This window comes from Pteropus medius, unplaced genomic scaffold, assembly GCF_902729225.1.
Source record: "Pteropus medius unplaced genomic scaffold, Ma_sr-lr_union100, whole genome shotgun sequence".
NCBI lineage: Eukaryota > Metazoa > Chordata > Mammalia > Chiroptera > Pteropodidae > Pteropus > Pteropus medius.
In genome coordinates, this window is record NW_024352949.1 from 111,395 (window position 1) to 123,886 (window position 12,492).

A 12,492-nucleotide genomic window follows, 5' to 3' on the forward strand; every position below is an offset into this window, starting at 1 on the left:
ATCAAACATTAAGAGTAACACTGACCCTGAAGGGTTAGAAGTTTGAGATTTTGTTGGGTTCTAAAGGGCAAAGCAGCTGATGTTTGTCAACAGCTGTGTAGACTGGCAAGAAGTTTGATGTTTCTTTCGCATTATCTGAAGCCAGGTAACCAAAATGTAGTTAATTAACTGCAGGCTCCCCTATCTGGGTATCTTTTCCCAGGCCTGTGAACTCAAGCTTAAGAAAAAGAAATATTAGAGGGGCTTTGGGGTCTCCTTGTATCTGTACATTATTTTGGCTGATAGATGGAGCCGACTCTGGCAGGGGCTCAAGGATCTATAGTTTATATATTTTACTTGGTAGCTAAAGCTGGTTCTGGCAAGGGTCGAAAGATTGGTAGGAACTGAGGTGTTTGTCCTTTTACTTTCAAAAGGTCCCCCACCCCACCAAGGTAAGGAAAATATGTCAGACCAAAAGGTACAAGGCTCATATGATTCCATTCCTACATGCTCTTGGAACACAGAGCAAGACCACAAGAAGCAAAATGACAAAGAGAAAATTCAGAGTCTCAAACAATACATTGTTGGTGACCAGAACATGAGGGCAGTAGGGGGGAAATGACAAATGGTAAGGATGTCGGCTCTAGGGTAACAGTTAAAACCCAGGCAGCAAGTGCTGAGTGCACCGTGGAGAACACAGGTGTTGCGTGATAAGGTAGTGCACTGATTTTTTCTGAGGTTTATAAGCAATGTATCTCCAGTACATTTCACTTGGTAGAAAATACACGCAGGAGCAGGTTTTAGTCTGTCAAACTCAAGTCAGGCATAGCAGTTACCAGAGATTCCTAGACAAACTGGAATAATTTTTGGATTTGATGGGATTATTTTTAATCCATTCACAGAGATGGTTAGCAAAGAACATTTGAGTCATCCCGGAGTCATTTTGTTTGAAATGACTGGCATATTGGTGCATAATGAGAATGTGTCAAACATGCTAATCCTCTGAGTTGAAAACAAGATGCACTCATAAAGGACATGTTCCATTCTTATTGATAAGTCTGACTCTCAAGAGCCAGAAAAGTGACAGTGTAATACATTCTGAATTGGGTTAAAAGAAATATGAAAGTGATAAGAAGGCTGTGAAATGAGATCCAATCCTCATTTATCAATATTTTTCAAGGAATGACATTTTGTAGAAAAATGAAGAGGCTCATCGAATACAAATGAGATTGGGATGCACAATGTCTCCTTGGCCTCAGGATAAAATGGGGCTCTTCGGGAAATAGGCACATGCCAAATTTTTTATATTAGTTTCTGCCCTGTCAAGGTGTTTTCCTCTGTCTGAAACTCTACTGGGTTTCCCCCACAGAATCACTCCAAAATCTATACAGAAACACACAGGATCTATGAATTCAATGCCCAAAACCCTCCTAAATGGATCATTGTAAAAGATTTATTCAAATATTTGAATAAGGGATGTGTGAAAGGGTGAAAGGTCCTAAGGGGATCCATTGTATGGTGATGGGTCCTACAAAGACTTTCTGCCCATTTCTTACATATTTCAAATTCTATGACTGGCCAATTGGAATGCATGTCATTTTGGACACCCATTTTTTTACAAGCACCAGAAATTCATAAATCCATGAGGCAAAAAAGTGAAAAATGAAGAGAGGTTTACCTTAGAGCAAATAGAAGCTTCTCTACTCACTATTAATAAAAACATCTGACAGAAGCCACAGCCAGGGCCCCTCCTCTGCAATCAGGGCCCTGAACCAAGCTTTGGCCTCATATGGATGGAGCATCCATTAGTCTCAGAGGCCAGGCAAGGCTCCGTCTTCTGGAAACAGGAAGCCCTAGTCAGGTGGCTTTGGCCCTGACCTGTGCAGGCCAGTAAGCAGAAGAAGCACCTGGCCAGACGTGGCAGGCTGTGCAGCCCCCACTGGCCATGTGGATGGAACGCACAAAACTTCAAATCATTATTTGGGCCTGAGGTTGGGGAAGAGGTCCATTTGGGTAGATTACTTTTATTAAATTTCTTCTAGATTTTTTAAATTTATATCCTTGATTTAGGCAGAGACTGATTGGAAGGTGATGTTAGTTTCAGGTGCACGATGACCGATGCAAAAGTGACACATGAAGGTCTAGTGGTCATCTGTCACCCAGCAAACTATCACAATATAATTGACAGGATTCCCCTCACCTTTTGTTCCTCACACCAAAGCCCAATAAAATATCTCTATGGGAAAAAAGATGAAACACTCACACACTCCTGTAGACACTGATTCAGGCAAAAGACACTTGATGCACACATGCTCATTTGCACTCACACTTAAGCACACAAAACATACCTCCACATCATCAAACACACATGAAAGCACACCCTAACCCTCATAAAAATTTTCACACAGACACACACAGACAGACGCTCATGCAATGTCACATGCCTGGATGGCCACATCCATGTATCCCCACCACCTCCCTGCCCTCGCATGCAAGGACAGTAAACACACCCGTCCAGGCATTTCTCTGATTCTTTCCCAGACACTTATGGGCATGGCCCAAGTACACTACACCTGCAGCAGGATGGGTCAATGAGGCACACCATGGCTGACCCTGACTGACACAGACACATAAAGACTCCCAAAGTCAAACAAGTATCTCAACTAGGCCCTTGAGCCACCCTATGCCTTTGCCTTGAGCACCCTGCAGGCCTGGGCCTTCCTGCTCAGTCAACTTAACCATATGTCAGGCCTTGCCTCAGGAAAAAGAGGTGTATGTCTGCCAGGCTGACTGTGGGAGGAGGCACAGGTCTCACCATCTGAGCCACAGGCCAGGCTTCCAAACAAATCACCAACCCACATGACCCAAGAACACTGTTCCTGGCTCCCCCGCCTGTTCAGACAGTGCTATTGACAGGAGCCAAGGTCCCAGAAGCTGGGGTGCTTGGTTGGGACACAGAGCCCTGATGTGGCAGAAAATGGTTTTAGGTATAGGATAGGAAAGGGGGAGAATGGGGTGGAATTGAAAAGAATAGGTGGTATGAGGGCAGTGGTAGAAATAGGAGTGATGATGAGGAAGAGGGGAAGGAGAAAATTGGCCGCAATGGTATAAGAAATCCTGGAGAAAGAGAAAAATGTGCTGGTTGGGGATGCAGGAGTTAGAAAGGACAGGGGAATGGAGGTGGATATTTTTAGTAAAAGGCACATGAAATGGGAGCATCAGGGGAGAGAAATGGGCTCAGAGTGATGGGAGGAGACAGCAGAGGCCTGGGAAGGGGAGAGGTCACTGAACGGCCAGCATCAACTGCATGAACAATAGATGAGATTTATTGACAGCTCATCTTCCCTCAAAGGAGCCTTGATTGGCAAATTCCCAGCCAAGAGGGTTGAAGGAGCTGAATCCTCGTCAGTCACTCCTATTCTCCCAGAGCCTTCCTCTGGAGTTCTAACTGCCCTGGCCATGTCTGGTTCCATTTAGCAGAAGAGGAAAGTGAGGACAGACCTAGGGAGAGTGAAAGCTCCAAGAGAGAAAGGGGCAAGTTGGAAGAGTGGCTGGTGGTCACTTCTTGGTCAGCAAACATACGTGGAACTAAAGCAGGAATATTGGTGACCCAGACAGTCAGGGCAAGGAGGACACTGGGCTCCACATGGCCAGCTGCCCAGTGAGCCCCTGGGGTCTGACCAGGTGCTGATTCTCCAAAAAGCACAAGGTATTGGCTCCCAGACTTCCCAATTCCTGGCCATTACCAGGCCTGGTTCATAGGGAACTAGACAGTACTTAACCATTTCTTCTCCTGGGCCTTCTCTGAGACCTGTTGGACAGTGTGTTCATGCTCCACTGGCCCCAGGGTTCCTGAAGACCCCATGAGAACCAAGGTTCAGAAATTCTCTGAGTAAGGCCCTGGCCTCTGCCAGAAGGCTGGCCATTAGCCACTGGCCTTATTGGGAGCCCAGCCTCACCTTCCATGTGTTGACCTCTTTTACCATCCAAGTCATGGCTAATAATGCAGGACAGTCTATTGTAGGCTGGCCAAGGTTATCCATGTATGACAGAGACACAGTGAAACCCACAAAGTCCAGCAATTTGGCCAAACCCTTGAGCCACCGTGCCTTTCCCTTCAGCTCCCTGCCTCACTGGAACTTTCTCAGTCTTCTCAGCCCTCTGACTTGGCCCTCAGGAAGAAAGAGAGGATGCCTGGCAGCATGGCTGAGGCAGAAGGCACAATGTCTATTCATCTTGAGTCCCAGATAAAGCTCCAATAAAATTAATAACCGTATTGCATGCCCCTGACACAAACTCCCCTGGTGGCTTGGATTGGTTTGGCAGTGGATTTGACAGGAGCCAAGGTACCAGGTGCCAGGAAACTTGGTTTAGGCCTCAAGCATTTCTTTGACACTGCAAAATATCCAGGATGAATATTGGAGAAGGGGATAAAGGGCTGGAATGCACAGAGATGGGTTGGCATTTAGATCATATGCAGGGGTTATAAAGGGGGAATAAGGCGGGAGGGTGGTAGTGGGGAAGAAAAAGAATTGGCTACAAAGGTATAAGGAAACTTGGAGAAGAAGAATGGGGTGGTTGCAAAAGCAGATTGTTAAAGAAACAGAAAAGTGTTGGTGGAACTTAGTGGAGAAGCCCAAAAGAATGGGGATAATCAGAAAAAAAGAACAAGGCTGCAAGGTAATGGAAGGACACAGCAAAAGACTGGGGAAAGGGAAAGCCCACTGACTGGCCAGCAACAGCATAGACAACAGCAGTAATTTATTGAGAGCTAGTCCTCCCACGAAGAGCATTGATTGATTAAGCAACTCATCTGTGCCAGTCAAGGAATTCAAAAAAGCTGAATCCATGTCAGCTTGCCCCTGTCCTCATAGAGCTTCCCTCTGGAATCAGACTTTTGCTGGGCCTTGGTGGGTTCCTGGTTGCAGGAAGAGTGAGGAAGAAGGTAAGCTCTCATGTGGAAGAGGCTGGCTGATAGAAAGAGAAACTTTTGGTCCATTCTTGGAGCTCCAGCATGAACATTGGTGATCCAGATGGTCAGGGCAGGATTGAGTTTGGAAGACCACATAGCCAGCTGTCCCACAGGCCACCTGGTGCTTGGCCAGGTGCTGATACTCAAGGAGGGGGCAGGTCATTGCCTCACAGATCTCCCATTCTAAGCAATTTCCAGGCCTGGCTCCCAGGCACCTGGGCGGAACCTGCCCAGCTCTGGTCCTCGGGCTTCTCTGAGACTGGGTCTCCTCATCCCTGGTGACACTGGTTGCAGGCGGGTTGTCCCAACCACCTTGACTGGGCCACAGCTAGACGGGTCTGTTCTACAACTAACATTTGATTGGTGTGTCCTGAACTTGGAATGCCTTGTCAGAACTCCTGTGTATGGGGGGACTTCCTACTTATTGGAGTTTTTCTGAAGCTTCCCCTCGAGCGTAGCACCACGTCCTCCTCAATCTTAGCCCAGACCAGACTGAAGGGTCAGGGTGCTCACTCCTCACTGACACCCACGTTCCTGGAGACCCTATGAGAAATGAGGGTAAGAAAGCCATCTTTGGCCCCTGCCGGGGGGGCCAACCTTTCCCAAGAGGCTTACTGGGAGCCCAGCTTGACCTGTCATGCATGGACCTCTTTCACCATCCAAGTCTCAGCTGCCTTTGCATTCTTTCTTGGACCCAATGCCACTGGCTTCCACCTTCAGCCCTGAGGCTGGTCAGCTACCACTTTTAAATCTGGAAATGGGTCATTGCCAGAGAACACCTGGCATATCAAAGCTACTTTTATCCAGGAACTCCAGCCTCAGCCTATTTTTAGCTGGAAACCTCCTATTATTATCCTGGAATGATTCAGGCCCTTTCATCCAGTCCCACACCCCACTGCCTGGCCAGCATCAACAGCATATACAACAGCTGTGTTTTATAGAGAACTAGTCCTATCCCCAAGGAGCATGCACTGGGCAACTTACCTGTGCTTGTCGCGACAGCCATAGTACCTGAATTTATGGTACCAGCAACCTGATGGAAAATAGACACTGGCTGCGGAGCTCACACTAGTATTGTGTTCTAACGTTCTACACCTGAAATCGATACCAGGATATTCACCAGTGTTTCTGTGACTAGATTTAAGTATTGAGAAAATAGAGCAGCACATTTTGGGGCTCTCGAACCCAAATCATGGATTCTGCTTATGACAATCCAATGACCCCTTTGAGAGTGTCCCTTTGATTGGATTGGAATGGATTTTTTTTAATGGATACACAGAGATCTCTAGCAAAGTAAATCTTTGGAATGGGAGAGTCACTTTGAATGGACAGACGCCTCCACTTTCATGAGAGCTGGTCTGACACGATCAGTCATACTTGGATTTGAAAACGACAGAAACTGAGACTGGGTATAGGAAACTGTTGTGGATGAGTGAGCTTCTTTGAAGTCAGAAAAATGGAGGTGAGGGTAATTTGTTCTTTTTGGGGCAAATAAAGTCATGATGCTGAATCCATTCTCCCCTTCCCAACATTTTTTCGACCCCTTAAAATTTGTCAAAAACTCCACAAGCCCCTTGAATCAAAGGGAAACTAAGATGCCACTGATTGTCTTGGCTTCAGGCTAGATTGTGGCTCTAGGAGATACAGATAGGGCCTTAGGTTTCTCCTCTGAGGATGTATTTTCCTCTCTCAGAAATTTTGTTGTATTCCTCCCCAAGAATCATCTGGAATTCATAGAAAAGGTACCCCAAGCCTCCAAGAGGTCAGCCATTAAAACCCTCCTACATGGATCATTGTGCAAATCCTCTGACAGTGGGACTGGAGAAGAGGCCTTTGGGAAGGGCAAAAGGGGTCAGGCGAATCCATTGAGTGCCCTTTGGTGCGAATCAGTTTCAGTGCCTAGTGCCTAAAAACACTCAATGATGACACCATCCCTTAGATACCAATATCATCGCAGACACCCATTTTCCCACCATCATAATCAACTTATCAATACATTCTATGAGAGAGCGAAAGGAAAAGCATGAGGGCACTGCCAAGTAGAGGAAAGTTTCTCTACTAACTCTTTGTTAAATCATCTGAGAGAAGCCGTGACCAGGGCCCCTCTTCAGTCCTCAGTGCCTTATTCCAAGTGGTCTCCTCCAGCATACTGAGCTTTCCTGTGTCCCACAGCCTGACTAGGGCCTCCTCTTCCTCCGGAGAGGCAGCTCTTGCCTGTAGGTGGATTCTGCCCTGACATGTGCAGGCAAGGAAGCAGAAGCTGAACGCAGGAGACAACACAGCAACTATATAACCAGTCATGTCCAGACCCATTCCAAGCCTGGCCTTTAGGGAGCTAAGCAGAACCTGTCCGGCTCTTGCCTGGACCTTCTGTGCATCTTGGCTTCTTCATCCCTGGTGGCATGGGTCAAAAAAGGATTGTCGGGAGTTTAGAGAAACATGGCAGAGTGAGATACATCCCCAGATCTCTCTCCTTGAAACAATAATAAGCTGAACATCTAAAACTCAACAAAAAATATTCAAACTACACACCAGAATGTCTGAGTGTGGGATCTGCGCATAAGAGCTACCACAGGTCAGAACCCTTGGTGTCAGGCGGTGGACTAGGAGAAATAAAGAAGCTGCTGGAGCTCCCTGTAAGAGAAGGAGGAGGGGAAAAGGTGTGGCAAGATCTCTGAACTGCCCTGCCTGAGAGTGCTGTGAGTTCCATGTGATGAGTGACAGGGCCAAGTCATCAGGGCAGAAAGCAGAGAAGTGATATGGAAAAGAAACAACAGATGATTTTTATCAGCCATGGGTGCAAAACTGAGGCTGAGCCACAGCCCCCAAACCCTAAGCCAGAGGGCTCCTCCCCTCCCCCAAGAATGAACACCACAGAGCCCAATGGGAATCTGAACAAATGCTACCAAAACTATCACTAACACTGACAGGGACTGAGGCTGAGAGTAGTGAACACTATTAAACATCTAAAAGGAAAAAAAGGCATTATTAAGGCTTTATTGAAAGCAAGAATCCAGGAGGCTTAGACACCACCAACTGGAAACCAAAAGAAAAGCACCTTCTTTGCAACAAGCTAAAGAGAGACCTTTATATAATAAATCTTCTTTCTGGAACACAGCAGAATACACTTCCATTAATGCCCAGGTGGAGAAATAGTCCATTGAATACCATAAACAACCAAGGTGACAAGGAATCTCAGAAAGAAAGAGAAAAACCTCCAGAAAATAAGCTCACAGACTTAGAAATATGCAACTTAAATGACAGAGAATTCAGGATGGTACTTCTGAAAAACCTCAGTGTGATCCAAAACAAGTCATATCAATAATTCCAGGAATTGAAAAAACAACTAGATGAGCAAAATGAGTTCTTTAGCAAGGAGATTAAAACACTCAAAAAGAACAGAATAGACCTTCTGGAGATGAAAAATAAAATTAAAAATAATTTAAAATAAAACCACACACACGAATTGAAAAAAGGAAATAGCAAGCTTGAGAAATAGAGTTGACCAAATGGAGGAAAGGATCAGTGATATCAAAGACAGAAATCTAGAAAAAAATCAGAAGGAAGAAGGGAGAAACGAAAAAAATGAAAAACAATGAAAGAGAAATACAAGAACTACATGATACCATCAGGAGAAGAAATATAAGAATAATGGACATTATCGAAAGCAAGAAAAGGGAACAGGGATTAGAAAGCATTTTCAGAGGAATAGATGCCAAGAATGTCCCAAATCTAAGGAATGAGCTGGAACTTAGAATTCAAGAAGTCAACATAACACCCAATTAACTCAACCCGAAAAGGCCTTCTCTAAGACACATTGTATTAAAATTATCAAAAATCAATGACAAACACAGAATTACCAAGGCAAGCAGGGAGAAAAATGCGGCAACATATAAAGGTAAACCCAGTAGATTATCCTCCGATTTCTCAGCGTGAACCTTACAAGCCAGAAAGTAATGAAATCAAATATTTAAATTATCAATAGAAAGGAATGACCAGCCTAGAATAATGTATCCAGATAAGCTCTCCTTTAGATATGAAGGCAAAATTGAGACCTTTCCAGACATACAAAAACTAAAGGAATTCTCCACTATGAGGCCTGCACTACAGGAAATTCTGAAAGAGATAAGCTCACTTAAACCGAAATTAAAAAAAAAATACATAATTAGGAGTAAAGTGACTATCAGGCAAATAGGAGTACAACCCTTACTAAGAACAGGGCATTATAAGCTTATAATAAGAAGAGAATTGTTATAACAAGATAGTAACGAACATTCAGCATACATAGGGACAAATTGAGATAACAAGGACTGAAAAGGGGGGATTCAAAGACCCAGATTCGCAAAGAGGAATGCAGATAAGGCACACGCAGAAGAAAATGGATAACTGTGTATATATATATATATAGGTGTTATATATATATATATATATATATATATATATATAGCTATATAACTATCCTTTACATATTCGTAATGGTAACCACACACCAAAGATTCAGAACCAAAGTATATAACATAAAACAAGAAGGACCAGAGGACATACCCACAAAAGCCAACCAAAATAAAGAAAACAGAAACACAAGGATGAAGAAGCAATGGAAACACCGAGCTACCAGAAAGCAAAAGATAAAAAGGCGATAAGAAGACCTCCTATTTCAATAATCACCCTAAATGTAAATGGACTAAACTCACCAATAAAAAGGCACAGAGTTGCAGAACGGATCAAAAAACAAAACCTAAGCATATGCTCCCTCCAGGAGACACATCTCAGCTCCAAAGACTAATATAGACTCAAAGTGAAAAGGTGGAAAATGATATTTTAGGCAAATGGTATTCAGAGAAAAGCTGGAGCAGTGGTACTAATATCAGACAAAATAGACTTCAAAATAAAAAAGGGAAAAAAAGATACTGAGAGACACTTCATTATGATAAAAGGAATCATGCACCAAGATTAATAGATTATAAATATCTATCCTGCCAATCAAGGAGCCCTGAAATATGTAAAGCAAATACTAACAGAACTAAAGACAGAAACAGGCCAAAACACTGTCATAGTAGGGGACCTAAATACCCCACTGTCGAATATGGACAGATTATTCAAAAGAATAATCAATAAGGAAATAACATTCTTAAATGACACATTAGATGATCAGGACATAATTGACATTTACAGAGCCCCCCATCCTGAAACAGCTGCTTATACATTCTTCTCTAGTGCACATGGAACATTCTCAAGCATTGACCACATACTGGGACACAGAGATAGCCTCAAGAAATATGAGGCCTGAAATCATACCAACCATATTCTTTGATCATAATGCTTTCAAACTAGAGATCAACTGCAAAAAGAAAGCAAGAAGAACAGCAAATACATGGAGATCAAACAGCATGCTACTGAAGAATAACTGGGTCAGAGAAGAAGTAAAAAGAGAGATCGAGAGATACATAGAAATGAATGATAATGATAGTACAACATATCAAAACTTTTGGGACATGGCAAAAGTGGTCATAAGAGGAAAGTTCATATCATTACAGGCCTATCTCCAAAAACAAGAATGAGCCCAAATAAATAATCTAACACTTCATCTTGAAAAACTAGAAAAGGAACAACAAATGAAGCCTAAAGTCAGTAGAAGGAAAGAAATAATCAAAATTAGAGCAGAAATAAATAAAATTGAAAACAAAAGAACAATAGAAAAAATAAATGCAATGAAGAGCTGGTTCTTTGAGAAGGTTAATAAAATTGACAAACCCCTGGCTAGACTCACAAAAGAAAAAAGAGAAAGGATACAAACAAAATCAGGGATGAAAGAGGGAGAATTATGACTGATAGCGCAGAAATACAAAAGATCATACAAGAATATTATGAAAAAGTACATAACACCAAATTTAATAACCTAGAAGAAATGGAGGCGTACTTAGAAACATACAATCTTCCTAGACTGAATCAAGATGATCTGGAAAATCTAAATAGACAAATCAGCAGTATGGAAATTGAAACGATCATCAAAAACCTCCCCCAAAGTAAAAATTCAGGACCAGGTGGCTTCGCCAATGAATTCTACCAAACATTCAAAGATCTGATACCTATTCTCTTCAAAATCTTCCAAAAAATCTAAGAGGAGACAATATTTCCCAACTCATTTTATGAGGCCAATAGTGCTCTGATACCAAAACCTAGTAAAGATAACACACACAAAAAAAATACTACAGACCAATATCTCTCATGAACACAGATGCAAAAATCCTATATAAGATACCAGCAAACCGAATACAGCAACATATTAAAAAGATTATACACTACGATCAAGTGGGTTTCATCCCAGGGGCACAGGGATGGTTCAACATATGAAAATCGATTAATGTGATACACCACATAAACAAATTAAAACGTAAGAATCATATGATCATATCAATAGATGCAGAAAAAGTCTTCGACAAGATACAGCATCCATTTATGAGTAAAACACTTAACAAAAACGGTATAGAAGGAAAGTACCTTAACATAATAAAGGCCATATATGACAAATCCTCAGCCAACATTATACTTAATGGTGAAAAATTTAAAACCTTCCCTCTAAGATCAGGAACAAGGTAAGGCTAACCACTGTTATTCAATATAGCATTGGAGATCCTAGCAAGTGCAATCAGGCAAGAGAAAGATTTAAAAGGCATCCAAGTAGGAAACGAAGACATCGAACTGTCACTATTTGCAGATGACATGATTATATAGAAAACCCTAAAGACTCTATAAGAACTTTACTAGAAATAATAAACAAATACAGTAAAGTCTCTGGATACAAATCAACATTCAAAAAATCCATAGCGTTCCTATACTCTAACAACAAAGTGTCAGAAAAAGAAGTTGAAAAAATCATTTCTTTGCAATTACAACAAAAAGAATAAAATACCTAGGAACAAATCTAATGAACCATGTGAAGGACCTATATAATGAAACTACAAGACCCTATTAAAGGAAATTGAATAAATACAAAGAAATGAAAAGATATTCCATGTTCTTGGATTGGAAGAATCAACATAGTTAAAATGACCATATTACCTAAAGCATTACACAGATTTAATGCAATCCCCATCAAAATCTCATCGGTATTTTTTAAAGAAATAGAACAAAAAATCATCAGATTTGTATGGAAGCACGAAACACCCTGAACTGCCAAAGTGATTCAAAGAAAAAAGAATGAGGCTGGAGGCATCACTCTGCCCAACTTCAAATTATAATACAAAGCGACAGTAATCAAAATGGCGTGGTATTGGCAGAATAACAAACACACAGAGCAGTGGAACAGAATCGAGAGTCCAGAAGTAAACCCATATTTACATGGAAATATAATTTTCGACAAAAAAAAGCCAAAAACATACAGTGGAGAAAGGAAAGCCTCTTCAATAAATGGCGCTGGGAAAACTGGAAAGCCACCTGCAAAAGAATGAAACTAGACTCTTGTCTACCACCACATACAAAAATCAACTCAAAATGGATTAAGGACCTAAATATAAGACCTGAAACAATAAAATACATAG